General features: G+C 48.7%; 1 protein-coding gene across 8 annotated transcripts in view; it reads right to left on the bottom strand.

Moving 5' to 3' along the window:
• ANK1 (ankyrin 1) overlaps positions 1-19,576 on the bottom strand; it is a 243,700-nt gene that overhangs the window by 125,197 nt on the left and 98,927 nt on the right. The window lies entirely within an intron of this gene.

Genomic DNA, 19,576 nt, shown 5'->3' with positions numbered 1-19,576 from the left:
GCAACAAGAGCAGGTGCCACACATAATACTTCACACTGGGCTCATCGTATTATTTTAATGACTAAAGAAGGACCATTATCTTTCTATTTAATACTCGTATGAATTCTGGCTGGCTGCTCTTTAAGGTATCTTTTCATACTGTATTTATATTACCCTTTCTATAATTATTTAAATTTAAAAGGTGGAGAAATAAGCTCTAAACCATCAACCACAGCTGCATTTCTTTCTATGCTGGTTATCTGCAAAAAACTCTGCCCACGCCAGGGGAATCCTAAGGTATGCCCCTAATCTGGACATTTCTCATCTGCATAATATGGAAGGGTGTCTAGATGGCCCCCTCTTAAAGCTTTGGCTTCGTGTCTTTTTAAAGAAATACGCCGGGTGCGGTGGCTCATGCCTATAATCCCATCCACTTTGGGCGGATCACCTGAGGTCAGGAGTTTGAGACCAGCCTGGCCAACATACAAAGATTAGCCAGGCGTAGTGGCAGGTGCCTGTAATCCCAGCTACCCAGGAGGCTGAGGCAGGAGAATCACTAGAATCTGGGAGGCAGGGGTTGCAGTGAGCCGAGATTGCACCACTGCACTCCAGCCTGGGTGACAGGGCAAGACTCTGTCTCAAAAAAAGAAAAAGAAAAATGTTATGTCGGTGATGTTCTTTCCACCTCTACAGTTCCATGAATTTGTGAAGTGAAGACCTCATTTCTACTCCAACTTCAATGATGAAGTCCACTTTCATAATCTGCTTTTCAAAGTGACCTGTCTCAGCACCCCTGACCTTGAACTCCAGAATAAAGGGATGTCAAGTATTAGAGAAAGAATGAAAAATGAGCAGTGAATCAATTATCACTTAAAAAAAAAGCCAACACATCATTTCTGGAATGACTGAACTGGTTTTTAGTCTTCAGAAAGAGACATTTCCAGGATTTCTGAAATAAGATACCAAGATGCCAATCAACATTTCTGAAGGAAAATCATTGCCAATATCCATATGCGCCTCTAGTGCCTCGGGTGCTTTTCGAGTGAGGGTCACAGAGATAAATTCTCAATACAAGAATTCGGTGGGACTGGATAGATAGGCTTTTTCCTCATTCACTTATTCTTTCACTCAAATGTGAACCGCTGCATTGCTTTGTGCGATCCGAGCAGCCAGTGGTAGGCACGGCAAAGTCAAGGCTGTTTGGCTCCTACTCTCGGGAAGACTGCAGACCAATAGGGGTGAAAGATAGAGCTGTATGGAAAATAGGACAATACAGGGTTAAATGCTCAGTAAGATGATAGCCCAAGAGATGCTCCAAGACAGGGTACAATTAAATACCAAATGAGAGGTTGAAACAGGAACCACCAGCAGTTCAAGGGAGTGGCTGAGATCAGAGAGGGCAACAGCACTGGGGGCATTTTTGATGGAGCAGTGAGAATTGAACAGAATCTTCAAGCCAGGTTTAGGATGTCGTGGGGATCCATTTCAATACCACCAATGCTTTTTTGAAGGCCCCTGTGTTCCAGAATCTTCTTGATTATAGAAGATAATCAGAGAACACAGGCTTCCCAACCACCTGGAGAGAACGTGAGGATCAAGAACCGAACACTTGAAAATTAAAACACATATGTCACACGACAATACCTATGCCTGCTGTAGGAAACTGTGTGAATGTTACGTAAAGGAGTCTCCTGCGTGAGGTTGGAGGCAGTTTCCATCCCTCACAAAGATTTTACACAAAGAGGAAAATAAAGCAACGATTTTAGATTTATTCAGTCATTTGAAAAATATGTGTGTGCCTGTGGAGGGGCCAGGCCTTGCTTAGAGTCCAACAGTGAACAGACAGGGAAGAATCCTGCACTCATAGAGCTGACATCCCTATGGGCGGGAGGGGAGGGAGACAGATGATCAGTAAGATCTATTTATCCCACAGCGAATTGGTGAGTACTATGAGGAAACTCAAATGCAGACAGGGGATGGAGAGGGCTGTGGGTGCAGTGTCTGACGGTGCTCAGTCCTGGAGGCCTTTCTGAGGAGGTGACCCTTGGGAAGCCTGGATGCAGGTGGGGATAAGGCCACAGCACCTGGACATGCCCAGGTTGTGACAGGTAAGCTCCATGCGGTGGGAGCCCACTCTAGCGCCCACCCCACCCCTCTCCCATCCCTGAGATGCCCCCTTGCTTGGTCTGGAATGCTCTTCTCTACACCTACAGATGTTAGACAACTTTTGTTTTTCTTTCTCTCACTCTGTTGCCCAGGCTGGAGTGCAGTGGCATGATCATAGCTCACTGCAGCCTCAAACTCCTGGGCTCAAGCGGGCCTCCCACCTCAGCCTCCTGAGCAGCCAGGATTACAGGTCAGCACCACCACACCTGGCTGATTCTTTAAATTTGTTTTTTGTCGATATGAGGATCTCACTATGTTGTCCAGGATGGTCTCAAACTCCTGGCCTCAAGTGATCCTCTTGCCTTGGGCTTCCAAAGTGCTGGGATTACAGGCAGGAATCACTGTGCTTGGCCTCTAGCCATCTTTTGATGCCCATGGGACCAGCAGTTAGAGGCACTGGTAAAGGAACCAAAAGAAAAACGAAAAGACAGGAATCGATAGCATTTAGTAGGTGCTGGGCACTGCTCTACGCATTTTACAACTGTTCACCCACTTAATCCTCATAGCAACTTTATAAGGCAGGTGTTCCACTTATCCTTACTTTACACGTGGAAAACAGGGCACAGAAAGGTTGAAAACTTGCCCAGCCGGGCGTTGAGGCTCACTCCTATAATCCCAGCTCTTAGGGAGGCAGAGGCGGGAGGACAGCTTGAGCCCAGGAGTTCGAGACCCTGCCTGGGCAATATAGCGAGATCCCGTTCTCCACAAAAAGGAAAAAAAAAAAAAAAAGACAAACAAACAAACAAACTTGCCTAAGGTCACACAGCAAAGAAGTGGCAGAGTTAGGATTAGAACTCAGCAACGGGAGCCAGGTCGGCCACCGCAAGCATTCTGCTTTCGTGCCTCAAAGATGCCTGTGTGACAACAGGAAGCTCAGGAACTCTGAGGAAGTAATGGATAAGCGAGCAATGGGCTCTGGCTGGGAAAACCATGAGCGAGACCCTAGGGAGGTTCTTGGTTCTCCATCGACAGCTTGCTACTGAGCACGGCAGCGCCTTGTCCAGGCCACTAACGCTAATTAGTACTTTGCATTTGCCAAGTGCCTACCCTGTGCTGAGGCAAATGGGGGGATGCTAAAGTCAATGACAGCTGATGCAGTCCTCCCAGGGCCTCCCTGGGGACTCAGCAGGGATGCAACTGGCCAATCAGACCAGAGAGTTGCCCTGGGTTCACTTCTTTTAGATTTTTTTTTTTTTAGAGATGGGGTCCTGCTATGTTGCCCAGTCTGGTCTCAAACTCCTGGATTCAAGCAATCCATCCACCTTGGCCTCTCAAAGAGCTGGGATTACTGGCATGAGACACAGTGCCCAGCCTCTTCTTGGGTTTTGACCAATAACTTTCCTTTATTTCCTCTTAGACTCCAGTTGAATTCATAAATAGCATTAATATTTTTCAAATGCCCATAGGAGTTTGTTAAGTTAACCTGAGTCACTCACCAGAGAGCCTTCAGCTTATTCTCCTCCCCTTGGAGGGGTTGGGGAGATATCCTCCTCCACCCACCCAGGGGATGGGGCGGGGAGGCGACACTTCTCCCTCAGCAGATTCGTCCCTCCTAAGTGGGCTGATGTATTTCTGACACTGAGGGTCAGGATGTTCCTGGAGTTTGAGGCCTCGGCGGTGCTGGCACTTGGCATGGGCCACCCAGAGGGAATGTGTGTGCACGTGTGTGTGCGTGCCTGTGTGTGTGCATATGTGCCTGTGTGTGTACATGTGTCTATGTGCGCATGTGTCTGTGTGTGCACATGTGCCTCTGTGTGTGTGCCTGTGTGTACGTGTGCCTGTCTGTGTGCGTGTGTCTGTGTGTAGGTGTGCTTGTGTGTTCATGTGTGCCTGTGTGTGCATGTGTGCCTGTGTGTGTGTACATGTGCCTCTGTGTGCACATGTGCCTGTGTGTGCATGTGTGCCTGTGTACATGTGCCTGCATGTGCACGTGTGTCTCTGTATGCACATGTGCCTGTGTGTGTGCACGCCTGTGTGTGCACGTGTGCATGTATGTGCACATGTGCCTATGTGTGCACATGTCTGTGTACATGTGCCTGTGTGTATGTGTGCCTGTGTGCACATGTGCTTGTGTGTGCCTGTGTGTGCACGTGTGCTTGTGTGTGCATGTGTGCCTGTGTATGCATATGTATGTGTGTGCATGAGTGTGTGCATGTGTGTTTGCCTTTCTGTATATATATGCATATGTGTGTGTGCCTGCACATGCATACATGGATGTGTGTGTGTGTACATATCAAGGCAACTTCAGAAAAAGAGACCAAGAGTGGGTCTCGGGGTATTAGGGGTTGGGGGCAGGGTCGGGGGAGGATGCAGCTGGGGGTGGGGAGAGAATATACTACAAAAAGAAATCAAGAGTGGTTCTGGCATTTAATTTCTAATCTCGTCTCACTAGAAAACTTGTAAAATTCCTAACCAGAAGTGCTAAAGAGAAACATCTCTGCCTGGTTCTTCTACATTTGTGGAAAGTCTCACTCCCTGGAAAACAGTCGCCACTTTCTGTTTTCACTGGGGACTCCATTCGGAAGCCTGGAGAGAAGAGATGAAAGCCAACAGGAGGTCTTGCTGGTGATGTGGAGTGGGGTCCATTTGTGGCCCATGCACCCCAAAGCCTCTCCAGCCACCTTGATCTCCTGGCCCTCTGCAGTTTCTCTAAAACGCAGCAAGCTCTGGACCACCACAAACCCACCAGCCAGGACTCCCTGCTGAGCAGTCATTCCCCAGCTGGAAAGGCCACCATGCCAGGCAATTCCAAGACGCCTTTTAGGCAGAATTCATGAGAGTCTGTTCTCGCCGCAGCAGAGCTGTGCATGGTGCCTGCTGTGTGGGTACCACATCCAGGGACTACCTTCCCAGGCCCTCTCACTGTATTTCCACCACCCTGCCGTCCCTTCTGCAGCCATCTACACACACTGCTATTGTCTTCTGCAGAGGAATAAACATGCCTCAGTCCCCATCCCAGCAAGAGCAGAAGGCATGGCAGAGGCCTGGGCCAACCCATTCCACAGTCGCCGCCCCCCGCCCCCGTGGAGTTTGCACAGATGGCTCCTCCTCCCTGCCCTTCATGGAAGGGATGGAGCTGAGGACACAGAGGCCAACAACCAACAGAGCCAGGGGAGCACAGACCCCGCCCCAGAGCAGTGACCCAGGCCCGGGAGGGAGGCAGAGGGTCTCCAAGGCTGGGGGCAGAGGTCAGCTTCAGGGTCCATCTGAGAAGCCAGGGCTAGGAGAGGGCGGAGAGTACACTGAGTCTGGGCTGGGGGTCCCTGCTGCTGGTGCCTCGCCTGCTGCCTCAGGGTTTATGTCATGGTCAGGACAGAGCGCCAGGAAACACCCCTGGCCAGACTGGTAACGGAGCTAAGTAAACCCAAGGATTTAAATAACTGGGATTTTTAAAGGCTAGTCGCAAAATGGGATCCCTGACGGTGTGCAGAGCCCTCGGTCTAGAGGAAACATTACTTATGTGCCTGACACCGGCTCCATCTCACTCGGGCCGGGGGCCCTTCAGCAAGGGCTCCTGCTGCCATACCTCCTGCCATGGGGCCACCTGATGGAAAAAACAACAGAGTATTTCCATAGAGAGCTTTCAAACCAAACATGCAAACTCACAGGGCCAAAATGCAGGGCCAAGGAGAAAACGCAGGGGCTTGCTGCAGAGGAGCCCACGTGTCGGGCGAGGCTTTGCCTGGCATTTCTTAGGTGGATATTTCAAACAGGGGGAGTAAGCCGGGCCCCTGAATGTCACCCTCTGCTTCTCCTATTATCTGTTTGCCACTAGCCAGCAGGCCACTGAACCATTCCGCTCCCCAGTTTCCTCCCCCAAAATCAGATCTTATTTCCCAGGGGAACAGTGTAGCAACTGAGTCAGCCCTGCATCCAGCAGGTCTTCCCCTAAACATTGTAGGGCCCTCCTTGCCCCCGAGTACTTCCTGACACCTAGGAAGGACAGGGGCCACCTGCTGAGAACTATCTCAGGGGGTCTCAGATTCTTGGTGAGTTGAATTTTAAGCATTTTATTTTGAATCAAAATATATCACATTGCATATGCCAATTGTTATTTCATCTTACACATTTGGAGTTAGAGCCTCTCTAATCACCTCTGCAGATCTAAATAAACAAGGTCCAAATCTGGATCCCAAATTAGATGAAAAAATTCCATTCTATTCAGCTTATCAAATTTCAAGTAGTTCATTGACTTGATCACTAGATGCTGTCTGATCAGGAAGTCCCAAGATTTCTAACTACTGTAATCTAAATGGTATAGGCGTTTCGAAAATATCCACACCGAAAAAAGCTCCTTTGCTTATCCCAAATCCATTTCGCCTGATTGAATGATTTTCTCATTTCCACAGAGAGCTGTTAAAGCAGCCATGCAAACTATCAGAGCTCCACAGGCCCAGGAGGAGGAAGAAATTAGAAGACATTTGGATAAGTCAATTCTTAAAAGTAACTGTGCACCTAATTAATTGAATGCAGTGTGTGGGGTTTCTGTGAAGCAAGTCGTATTTCCTCCGGGAGCTGTCCACCTGGTAATCCAGTCCTTGAAGGAAATCAATTCAAAGGTCTCCGAAGCCCTACTCTTGGTCCATGCAACTGTCTTTCCTCCCACAGTATCGTCAGGACTCTGATCAAATCTCCCTCTTTGGAGAATTCTAACTTTTGGAAAGTTCTTTCTCATCTCAAGTTGAAATCTGCTTTCCTGTGACTTCTACCCCACCCTTTCCTGGGTCCCTCCCTGGAGCACCAAGGAGTGAATCTCCACTCTTGCTGGTAGCAACCTGGTGACAATCGGGACTTTTTAAAAGCCTTTTTAGCATTCTCTTTCCTTCTGTTCCTTCCAGGTTTCTCCCAGGCATGAAGAAAGGCCCTTTTCCTCATTGAATTCCTGCCAATGCCCATCCAATGATCAAGCTCTCTCCAAAAAAGGAAAATCTGGACACCATCCTCCTAATGGAGACTGACAGTGCATTTACAAAGTGTGTTCCCAGGAACACCAGCCCTGTGCAATGTCACCCACGCCAATGCAAAGAATGCTCTGGTCAAGTTATTGTGCACAATGCAAACATTGTCCTTAGAGAGTCACAAACCAAGAAAGTATATTAAAGCTCTGAGCAGGGCCAGGCACGGGACTCACACCTGTAATCCCAGCACTTTGGGAGGCCGCAGTGGGAGGATCGATTGAGGCCAGGAGCTTGCCACCAGCGTGGGCAACATAGCGAGATCCCATCTCTAAAAAAATGTTTTTAATGAGCTGGGCATGGTGGCATGCACCTGTAGGCCCAGCTACAGGAGAATCACCTAAGCCCAGGAGGTCGAGGCTGCAGTGGCTATGATTGCATCGCTGCACTCTAGCCTAGGCAGCCTTGGTGTTTGGTGGCATAGTGAGACCCTGTCTCAGAAGGAAAAGAATCAAAAAAAAACCATGCTCTGAGCATCTTGGAGAAACCTGAGCAACAGTGTTTAAGCCAAGATTCCATAATCGCATTTGACTCTAAAACTCTATTTCCCCCACGTAACACATTTTGGGAAAGAATGGTTATTTTCACTCTGACCAAGCTTTTAACACTTCACTATATTTCTCTACTTCACTCTCTCACCCCCATACTCTCTACCCCATCCCCCACTCCTAGCCTCCTGCTCCCCAGGAACTAACACCATCAAAACAAAGAACTTCAATGCAATAGCTCTCAGCATTTAGTGAATCCTTCTTAAAGCAAAGCATCCTTTTGGGATACAATTAATCAATTCCCTAATTTTCTGGTTTTGTACATGTGAACTTTGGTGTATTAAATATTCACCCCTTCAATGAGATCTGTAATACAGTTCCATGCTACCACCTACCGCAAGGACACTTTCCAGGTAACTGATGTTTGTCATTAAATTCACTGACAAATATGAAAGGCAAGGAGAAGACTAGAAACATTTTGGAGACGTTGAGCATACAAGTACATCTAAATCTAATCAGTTAAAGCTCTTTTTTTTTTTGCCTTTCACAAAAGTTTTTATCTATAATATTTTTCTTATGTACTTGGGAGCTAATTACTCAAGGAAACCTCATGGTGAAGGTTTGGCAGATTAAACAAACATCCTGCAATGCACTGGGGCTTTGAGTCCTGACGCATACAGAATTTTTCAGGTGATTTTGTTTTTGGTTTTCTGAGTTCAGAAGAAAGCCCTGTACATAGTGGAACAAACTATGTTATTTCAACAAACCAGAGTTTCTTAAAGGAATGGGCAGAGCAGGTGATCCATAGTTTCCAAAAGATGGGCCTGCTCTGGGGTCACACTAGCCAGTTGGCTTCCAAGGGTTCCCTCTGAAATGCGACACAGGACCTGGAGGGGACATGCTGGGCTTTGTCAGCCCTCAAGCCACTGTTTCTTCTCCTGAGTCTCCGGTTTCTGCCCCTCAAATGAAAGCAGAATGAGACTGGGCATGGTGGCTCACTCCTGTAATCCTAGCACTTTGGGAGACTGAAGCAGGAGGATCACTTGAGTCCAGGAGTTCAAGACCAGCCTAGGCAACATAGCAAGACCCCTTCTCTACAAAACATTTTTTTTTTTTAATTAGCCAAGGGGGTGGTGTATGACTGTCGTCCTGGCTACTCGAAGGCTAAGGCAGGAGGATGGCTTGAGCCCAGGAGTTGAAGGGTACAGTGAGCTATGATCGCACCACTGCACTACAGCCTGGGTGACAGAGCAAGACCCTGTCTCTACAAACAATTACTGAGATAATAAAAGCATTAGCCAGAATAAGGTTGTGATTAAGGACTCACACGCTGGGTCCAGCTTGCCTGGCTTCCTGTCCTAGTCCGCAGCTGTCTAGCTAGGCAGAGATGAGTAAATCCATCTCTCTGTGCCTCAGTGTCCCTATCTGTAGCCTGCAGTGACCTCATGGGTCACTATGGGGATGGAATGCTCTCCTGCCTGCGTGGTTTCGATGGGGCCTGGCTGCGGTCCAACCCTCCCCTCTTCTTGGTCTGGTCATGCTAGGGCTAACCACTGCTGCCCTGCTCACTGTGCATCCCTGCAGCGGGATCTTCATTGCTTCCGGCCTGGGCCTTCCCTCAGGCGCTGCCGAATTGACCTGCCATCATCAGCTCCCCTCCTTTCGGGATCATGCACGGCAAGGGTCCTCCCGCTCAGAGACGTCCATTGCTCCTTGGCGCTTTCCAGACCCTTTAAACACCCTGGCGGAGGCTTGCCTGGCCCTTCTGGGTCTACTTGGCAGCGGAGGGTCTGAGCTGACCTCATGCCTTCCACACTGCGGGGCAACGTCGCCATCAGCCATGCTCCTCACCTGGGAGCCCTCCCTCGTCCCCTCTCCCTGCACTCTGGAGTGTCCCTTACAGTCAAATTAGAGGCACTTCCTTGCGGATTGTCCCTGATTCCCTCCCTTGCAGTTTTCTCTCCTCGTCCCGAGCCTCCAAAGCATTGTACCCCTTCTAGCAGGTTCCTTTTGAGGGGTTTGTGGCTGAGGCACAGCCCATCTCTCTTTCCAGGCTAAGTGCTTTTCAGAGCAGCCACCACAGACTCAGAAAGAAGAGAAAGAACTCATGTCTTGCCAGGGGCCAGAAATTAGGAACATCTTAGAGGGAGGCTCCCTGTAGGAGGCAGGGCTGGAGGGACATCCACACGTAGACCTGTATGCTGCCCTTGAGCCCTGGGAAAAACTTGGAGACCCTGTAGACAGGCTCTGCCCAGGTCACAGTCATAATAATGTCCCTGAGGAGGAAGCAGCTTTATTGGTAAGGAAATAAACAAAATTAGATGTAAACAAGCCAAGCAAAGACCTTTCAACACCTTCAGGCTGCCCCAGCCACTGCTGTCTCTGAAGCCATCCCATTTATTCCAAGGCTAGGGACAAGCCCCAGTGGCCACGTTGCAAACTAACGGAGTTGAGAGAAGGGCTCAGAACAGTTGTCCTAACCTGGGGGTGCCTGTGTAAGTCCCACTTTGTGCCTGAGACATTCGGAGCCATTTGCTAATCCCAGTCCAGAACTCCCCGCCAGGCCCCCCTGTGGTGGTCGGTGCCACACACTAGCCTCTCCGTTTGTCAGATGCAGGCATGAGGACACTGAAAACAAAGTGAATTTTCAAACCTCCACAGGAAGACTATCTAGATGGAACTATTCAAAGGCTGAAGCAGGAGGTCAAGAAATTCAAGCCTCCTGATTTGCTGATTTGCCTGTTCATCACTTCACCCGCAGATACTTTTTTTTTTGTTTTTTGAAGTGGACTCTCGCTCCTGTTGCCCAGGCTGGAGTGTGATGGCCCGATCTCAGCTCACCACAACCTCCGCCTCCCAGGTTCAAGCGATTCTCCTGCCTCAGCCTCCCGAGGCGCTGGGATTACAAGCGTGCCACCACGCTTGCCTAATTTTGTAATTTTAGTAGAGTTGGGGTTGCTCCATGTTGGTCAGGCTGATCTCGAACTCCCAACCTCAGGTGATCCACCCACCTCTGTCTCCCAAAGTGCTAGAATTACAGGCATGAGTCATGGTGCCCAGCCTGCAGATGCTTTTTAACCAAATCCGAGAAACACAGTGGTTCTAATAAAAGGCTGTTTCTATGGCAGATTCCAAAGAGAAAAGAACAAAGGTAGTGGTGGAACAAGTTCCCTTTAATGCATCACTCAGCGCAGCAAGCCTGACACGTTTCCACAGTTTCCCACGCACACTCAAGTTACAGTGGGTGTCTGGTGGTCATTCATTTTTCCACTCCACGTGTAGTTATTTAGAGCCAGAGACATCCCAAAGCACAGAGGGATGCCCGATGGGGCTTGTGGCCTTAAGGGGCCCAGAGGGTGAGGAGCTGGGAAGCTGGATGGGAGGGTGAGCCCTGGCCTGGCCTAAAGGAATGGGCTGAGCTTGGACAGGGCAGGGAAACAGTGGTGGAGGGACTGGCCCTGGCAGAGGCCAGTGGAGACTAGCAGTCACGGTTTGCGGATGACTATATCAAAAACGTAGGAAAAGTCCATTCTGGCCGGTGATATTGAACGGCAATTCCCACCTATCTGATTATGAAAAGCCTCTCCTACCTGTGGCGTCAGTGTGGTAGAAAGGGCTGGCACAGTCCTAGGTCAGATCCTGCCACTTGCTGGCTCTCTGACCTATATTTAAGGGCTACCACCCCAATGACCCACCCCAGCCTAACCTGACGTGGGTAACTGGAAGAGATGAGGGACTGGAGACCATGTGGTATCATATGACCTTCTGAGAGGTAAACCAGAGCAGCCAACACAGAGGCATGGCACCAGCTAGCTACAAACATCCTTGAAAAACATCCTTGATATCTTTTAAGTGAATAGCAGTCAAAACATGGCTCATCTGATCAACTAAAGGAGACAGAAGAAAAAAATTAGCCAGCCTGCTGAACTGCACCTGCAGTCCCAGCTACTGGGGAGGCTGAGGTGGGAGAATCACTTGAGCCCAGGAGGTGAAGGCTGCAGTCCAGCCTGGGTGACACAGTAAGACCCTGTCTCAAAAGGAAGAAAAAGGGAGGGAGGGAGGGAGGGAGGGGGGAAGGGAGGGGAAAGGAGGAGGGGAAGAAGGAGAAAGAAGAAGAGGAAAAAGAGAAGGAGGAAGAGGAAAAATACCCGTGGCCTAGAAATGGCTACCGTAATACTCTCACTAATACACCCCCTGCCCCTGGCAGAGGTTGCTAAGTTATCACAGCACTCTTGCCCATAAGCCTAAAAGTGGCTTCAGAATCTCTCTCAACACAGCATCCCCAGCAGCTGCTGTCAATCGGATTGGCATTGACACCAGGCAGTGAGACTCATTTTCTATTCCAATGTTGTTTAATCAGCAATTTGTAACAAACGCAATGCTCCTGGCTGTGGGGCATGCATGATTCATCAGGCCATAGCACAGTCTTGACAGATTCAAGACCATGTTGCCTCTTGTTTCTCTGATTGTGCCCTTACTAAGACATCGGTAACTGACTTGCCTTTTAGGTGTTCTTGATGGGACAGAATTCAATGACCAGAGAACACAGAAGAACCCCAGAGACCAGAGAAGTCAGATTTCTCATTGTGAATTCGGAGTGCTGACACGAACGCCAGATGCCTGTGAGTTGCATTGTCAGTTTCCAAACCTTCTGTCCCCTGGTCTTAAAATCAAGTTACCAGAACTGGATCTCAGACCACAGGGGCACCTGCACAACCAGCCAGTCAATATCCCCAATAAACAACTTTATTTCATCAATCTTCCTAGCTGCAAGCTCAGTTTCCTCATCTGTAACATGGGTAATTTTTTATGTGGCAGCTGTAAGCATTGAATATGCTGAGATCTTTAATCACGTAGCACCGTGGCAGGTACACGGTAGCTACTCAAGAATGTTCATGACCTTCCAATCCCCTAGATTTAGGACCCCATTGAGACTTACCAGTAGAGGGGCAATATTTTCCTACCTGGTTTTCACTCCAGTGACTCCTCTTTGTCAGCTCCGCCAGAGGGGGTTTTCCAAAGCCCTAACACTTTCCTACTCAAAAACCTTTGCGGGCTTCCCCATCCCCTGTGGAATAAAGGCCAAAGTCTCAGGCTGATGTTCAGAAGCCTCCTCAAGCCAGCACCTGTCTGCCTCTTCATCCTCATCTCTACTCTGTCCCCCTACCTGTCCCTCAGCACAGGATCCCGCACCTCCCCCAAACACACAAGCCATGCTTTTCACAAGGAGTCTCTGTTTTGTGAAATTCTCCACACATTCTTCAAGGCCCAAAGTTCTCCTCTTCTGCAAAGCTTCCCTGGCACACTCCCTTGTTTTCCTGGCCAGAGCGCTCACTCTTCCCTGTTTCAGCCTTCATGATATTGTTCGAATGTAACATTTCCCACATCCTGAGAACAAGGGACTGTGTGATTTACTGTGTCCTACTCCATACATTCTGTTAGCCTGAGTCAACGTTGTGTTGAAAGTAGGAAGATCTTTTTTAAATTTCCAAAGTTCTTAGAAGGTTAAGAGTTACTGATCCAGAGAAGAACCTGTGATTCCAAAGAAGTTTCCAATCACCAACATTTCCCTAAAGGTTGGCTCCGATTTCCCATATGGCTCACACCCGCCCCAGGGTAACCACGATGGTCTTTGGTTTCCAGGTGCAGGCTGGAGATTCGGGGTGGCCATGTATCTGGCGCAAGGATAATGTCCAGAAAGCAGCAGAACACGAGTTGGAGGTAAGGCATTGTGGCTACAGGGCCCACAGGCTGGACCATGAGCTGTGCTGCTTGGCCCCTGAGGTCACACTGCCAGCCTCGAGGCCCTGCATGGACAGGTTCACCTGCACCAGGCAGTCTGGGCACTGGGACTGCAGACTAGCGGGGAGACAGGCAACGAAATAACAGTTTCAGTGTGACCAGTGTGGTGAAAAGCATCTGTCTTAGAGAGTTAGGAGACAGAGAAACCTTGCTGGGAAATATGGGCCAATCAATGAACTGTTCAGCCCTGTTTCCTCATCTAGAAAGCGAGGACAATGTTACCTACATCCCAGGATACTTTCAATGTCACATTAAGATGGATTACATAAAGTGCTGTGCTTCTTGTATGGTATGACTTATTATTCCACACACAAAGTTTGAAAACCTGGTGGAGGGTCAAGCGATAAAACCCCAGGGACCTCGGGCCAAGCAGCCCAGCCAACTCCTGGGCTGACCCTGTCACCACCTGGATGATGCGTTCGTGAGAAGGTGTCCAAAATCTCGGCAGTGCCTGTCACCCGCCTCCAGGTCCACTGTAAGCCCCACATCACTCACCAAACTGCACTCTCCATGCTGTGACAGACCAGACTGTCGTAGGGTATCCAACCACCTAAGGAGGAATCTTTTTTTTTTTATCTGAGATGAAGTTTCGCTCCTGCCTCAGCCTCCCAAGTAACTGGGATTACAGGCACCCACCATGACACCCACCTAATTTTTGTATTTTTAGTGGAGACAGGGTTTCACCATGTTGGCCAGGCTGGTCTTGAACTCCTGACCTCAGGTGATCCGCCCACCTTGGCCTCCCAAAGTGCTGGGATTACGGGCGTGAGCCACCGTGCCGGGCTGGGAAGGAATCTCAAGCCCGGCCACTGTCCTAAGTCAGCAAGTGGGCTTCCCCTCCCCGCTAAACCACTGCACCAACACCTCTGCACCCCCCTATTCATGACCTGCCCTGAATCTCACTCCTGGTGTTTGCCTAATCCTCAACTAATCCCACTAAGAACTAGTTCCCTGCATCTGTACAACTCAAGATCCTATTATACAGCTTTAAATGCGTGCAATTAATAGAAGACTTTTTGATATAAAACCCCTTTAAGAACTTAAGGAATAATCTCTGATGGCAGAACTTTAGACTTCCTGGCTAATGGGCATTGCAGGAGGTATTTAAGGACTACTAAGGCATTCTGGTACCTTCAAATCACACCGGGTAGACAGAATATTAGCCGGCCCCAAGAGGGACTTAGACTGTTAGAGGTTAGACAGATGCGAGATGAGGGGCCTCTAACCATTGCCTCCCTCTTGAGAAAAAGCAAACCACAGGTACACACCCTGGCCCAGCCCAGCTCCCACACCCAGAGGAGAGGTTGCCAGAGTGGGCAGAGAGCAGGACAGAGGGCACCAGGTGGTGGCACCAGGCCGCTAATGGATTTTCTGAGTAGCTGGAATCCACTCCACTGTTTGCAAGTCATCATCACCCTCGATCAATGGCTGTATCTCTAGAGGTGGAGAAGGGCTGAGCTCGTACCAGCCTCTTTTCAGCTTTCTTCCCTCCCTCCCTCCCTCCCTCCCTCTCTCTCTCTTTCTTTCTTTTAGATGGAGTCTCACTCTGTCACCCAGGCCAGAATGCAGTAATGCAGTCTTGGCTCACTGCAACCTCCACCTCCTGGGTTCGTGATTCTCCTGCCTCAGCCTCCTGAATGCTGGGATTATAGGTACCCACCACTATGCCCGGCTAATTTTTGTATTTTTAGAGATGCGGTTTCGCTGTGTTGGTCAGGCTGGTCTCGAACTCCTGACCTCAGGTGATCCGTTTGGAGGCATTAACTTTCTGAAGGAAACTGAAACAAGGTGGTCTTTATTCCAAAACATTGCTTCATTTCCCACTTCTAGAAAGGGCAGAACAGCCTTCAGACCAATATCACCCCGGGGGAGGGCCACAGAGGCTCCCCGCTGCCTTCCAGACACCGCTGGGGGACCCAGAGCTTTCTCGGGAAGGAAAACCCTTCCAGGAGTACCTATAGGAGAGAAGGGCTGGGGCAGAGGGTCGTTTGCTTGCTTTATTTTCCCTAATCTGTCCGTAAACAAGTTTCCTGCACAGGCAACACACGCTGTCTCATTCCTGCCACCTTCCCCAACACGCTAATGGGTTTCAGCAGCTGCTCCGCCCGGCCCATTAGCAGCAGTCAGCCTTCCTCCCGTAATGCACTTTTCTTCCTGAGCCCCCACAGTAAATTCAGCAGATGAATCAGCCTCTGCTCAGATAGCAGCGGCCAGGGAAGGCGGTGGTCAAGGGTGAGTGGGAGGCAGTGGGGAAAACAATTCCACTTCTCACTAGATTTCTAATTGGTTGTCACTGCCTGTCAGAGAATGATGACAAACGCCACACTTGCCCTGAGAGGGCTGCAGTCCAAGCTGGGCTGTGCCGAGAACCCTTGGCCAGCGGGGCCATCAGGCTGTGACCACCTATCCGGCACGGGCCAGCTTGCAAATTTATTTTCCAAAGCTTCCCGACATCAATTGGCCAACATTTTCCTAATAGCCAGTGCTCACGATCTGGGCAAGCAAAGGAGAATCAGGAGCTCAGACTCATTCATGGACTTCCAATTAATTCATTTAACAAATCTATTTTTCAGCTCCAAGTTCAAGACCTTGGTTGAAGCCAGAAAAAATAAAAGGAAGTGAGTCAAAGATGAGTCAGACAGAGTTGCTGCCCTCCTCCCGCCCGGCCCCAGCGTGGAGGAGAGATGACATATATATAAATAAGCAGGGAGGTGTGGAAAATGAGGGAGCCCTGAGGGACGTTCTGATAAAGTGCAATGAGAGTTCACAGGAAGGAGAAACTATTTTATGAATTTTTAAAAATCCCAAGAGCAGAGTCTCTGAAAAGTCGTCCATGCAAACCTCTAGAGCAATAATTTTCAATCACAGGTTTGTGCGCAAACTGCTAAGCAGTCATCAACCACGAGGTGTTCTGCAAACAACTTACTGTTCATTCATGAATGCAACCAACATTTAATGGGCATCTACCATGTGGCAGGCACTGTGCTAAGTGTCAAGGACACAGCAGTGAACAAGACCAGCCCAAGTCCCACCCATGTGGAGTTTCTGAATATCACATAAAAATTTCCAAGTGCAGCCTGTCCAAGGAACTGACAGTATCCTGGAGCAATTACCGTGGGAGTGCTGAATAAGTAGTGCAGGGCCAGGCACGGTGGCTCGTGCCTGCAACCCTTGTGCTTTGGGAAGCCAAAAAGGGAAGATCACTTGAGGCCAGGAGTTTGAGACTAGCCTGGGCAACATAGCGAGAACCCTGTCTCTACAAAAAATACAAAAATTAGCTGAACGTGGAGGTGCATACGCCTGCAGTCCCAGCTAATCTGGAGGCTGAGGAGGGAGGATCACTTGAGCCCGGGAGTTGGAGGCTGCAGTGAGCTATGCTCGCGCTACTGCACTCCAGCCTGGGACACAGGGAGACCCTGTCTCAAACAAACAAATAAAACAGTGCAGGATCAGGACAGGAGGCATCTCAGGAAGGAGTCTAGACTCTGTCCTAAGAACGCGGTGAAGCTGCTGAAGATTTAAAGCAAGAAGGTGAAGTGGTAAGATTTGCCCTTCTAAAACGCACCTTGGTTGTGTGTGAAGAATGGATTCGAGGGAGCGAGATCACCTATAGGAAGACCACTGCTACTTTTTGAAACTTAGAGCACGTTCAAGGAGCCCCTCTACCACAGTGCTGCTCTCGCGCGCCTACACCCATGCTTTCTTGACAGCTCATGCTCCAGAGCCTTGCTCCGCTTTATCCATACCAAGGTCCCAAGAAGACCGTGAAGGAGCTTCTGCAGCTGTGATTATACATCACATAAGAATTGTGATTTTACAGTGGCTCCCATTTTCCCATCTCCTTTTAAATATTACCAGTGGTAAATGTTTAAGTAAGGAACATCTATGACGCTATGTTCTCATTAAACAGGAAAGTGCAGGAGAGAGGAGGATTATTAATACCCAGATATGGCCATGAAATATGTCACACGGAACTGCGTCACCCACCAGACCCATGTATCCCAGAGGGAAGCAAGTTGAGAACAGCTGCACTAGAATTGCATGATCATGCCATTTGCCACACTATATCAGGTGGTTTAATTTGGTATCCCTACAAAACGTGAATCCCTGGTTCCAAAGGCATTAGGAAGTCACAGGCATAGGTAGAAGTCAAATGGTGCCATTTGTCTCATATCAAAACTGTCTAATGCTTCTCATCTCGCTTGAGGCAAAAAGTAAAATCCCTGTATCAAAGTACAAAGCCCTGCATTTTCTGCCCCTGTGCCCCCTTCCCAGTCTCTGCAACCTCACCTCCTCCTGCTCCTCCCACCTCACTCTACTGCAGCCATGCTGGCCTCCCAGTTATTCCCATGACACACACCTGCCCCAGGACCTTTGCACATGCTGTTTCCTCTGGAGTTGGGCCTGGCTGTCTCCTTCACCTCTTTGTCCAATGGGACTTCACTGAGGCTGTCTCAGAGCACCCTGTTTCAATTTTGTAACTCTCCGTACATCCTATTTCCCTTGCCTGCTTCCCTCTTCCTCAATAACAGGACTGACTTTTCACCTTTCTACAGAATGTACTTGATGCCTTTGTGTTTAGTCTGTTTCCTTCCCCTGCCAGGAGATAAGGTCTGCGAGGACAGAGTTTTTGTCAGTTTTATTCACCGCCATATTCCCAGTGCCCCAACAGAACCTGATACACAACAGGTGCTTCACAAACGTTTGCTAAAGCTTGTTAAACAGACCTTGAGGACAAAGGTTTTTAGTCACATTACCTTTAAAAAACGCTCTATTTTCTCTGTTTGTCTGCAAACAACAACACTGAAGCCCTGCTTTTCTAAATATATTTCAGTTTGATTAATCTCAAAATAAGTTAGCCGGTTTTGCAGAGACACTAGCAGAACCATTTTGGGGTGAGAGGTGGCAACCTGGGTTTAAAAACTATCACAGGCCGGGCGTGGTGGCTCACACCTGTAATCCCAGCACCTTGGGAGGCCAAAGTGGGTGGCCTCCTTGAACACCTGAAGTCAGGAGTTCAAGACCAGCCTGGCCAACATGACAAAACCCCGTCTCTACTAAAAATATGAAAATCAGCCAGGCATGGTGGTACACATCTGTAGTCCTAGCTTCTCAGGGGGCTGAGGCAAGAGGATTGCTTGAACACGGGAGTCACAGGTTGCAATGAGCCAAGATAGCACCACTGCACTCCAGCCGGGGCAACGGAGCGAGACTCTGTCTCAAAAAATAAAAAAATAAATAAACTTATTACAGTTGCCTAACAGAATACCATTGAGCCATGAAAAAGAATGAAATCATGTCATTTGTAGCAACATGGATGGAACTCGAGGTCATTATGTTAAGTGAAATAAGCTAGGCACAGAAAGACAAATACAGAATGTTCTCAGTCATACATGGAATCTAAAAAAAGTTGATTTCTTGGACCTAGAGAATACAACAATAGATACCAGAGAGGAGGAAGGGTGGGTGGGGGGCAAAGGGAATGAAGAGAGATTGGTTATGAGTACAAACATCCAGTTAGATAGAAGGAATAAGCTCTGTTGTTTGATGGCAGAATAGGATGACCCTACTACAAAAGCAACAACACCGTGTACATTTCAAAGTGACCAGAAGAGAGGACTTGAAATGATACGAACACATAAAAATAATAAACATTCAAGGCCATGGACACCCCAAACACCCTGTCTTGGTCACATCCTATGCGTGAAACACTCACATGTATCCCACGAAGATGTAAATTATTATATATCAATAACAGAGAAGAAACTAATTATAATTAAGCCATCAAGTTAAGGGTGAGCTGAGTCTATGGATCCTGGTTACAATAACCGCTTTCAAGCCTCTGTCCCCTTTGCTAGTGTTTTCATAACCGAGCTCCTCACTTCAGCCTCACAGCAGAACCATTTCCCAGACAATAAAACTGAGACACAGAGAAAAGAGGCTCAAGGCTGTTACTTGGGTGGTGAAAAGAGGCTAATTTTAATTTTTCTATCGGCCACTCCTTATTCCTGCAAAACACTTGCGTTTGAGTCTGAAGATAGTTCACACATTGCACAGAACACCTGCAGTCACCTGCCTCCTTCTGAGGTTGGCTACAAGCGGGTCTTCAAGCCTCACTCTGAACCTCTGCGTAGGTGGCCTCTGCAAACTTAACCTTAAGTGCTTGCGGCTTGTGGGACTAAAGTG

Source organism: Sapajus apella, unplaced genomic scaffold (assembly GCF_009761245.1).
Source record: "Sapajus apella isolate SASKATOON/1434 unplaced genomic scaffold, GSC_monkey_1.0 scaffold21, whole genome shotgun sequence".
Classification (NCBI taxonomy): domain Eukaryota; kingdom Metazoa; phylum Chordata; class Mammalia; order Primates; family Cebidae; genus Sapajus; species Sapajus apella.
This window is presented reverse-complemented; position numbering and strand designations above follow the sequence as displayed.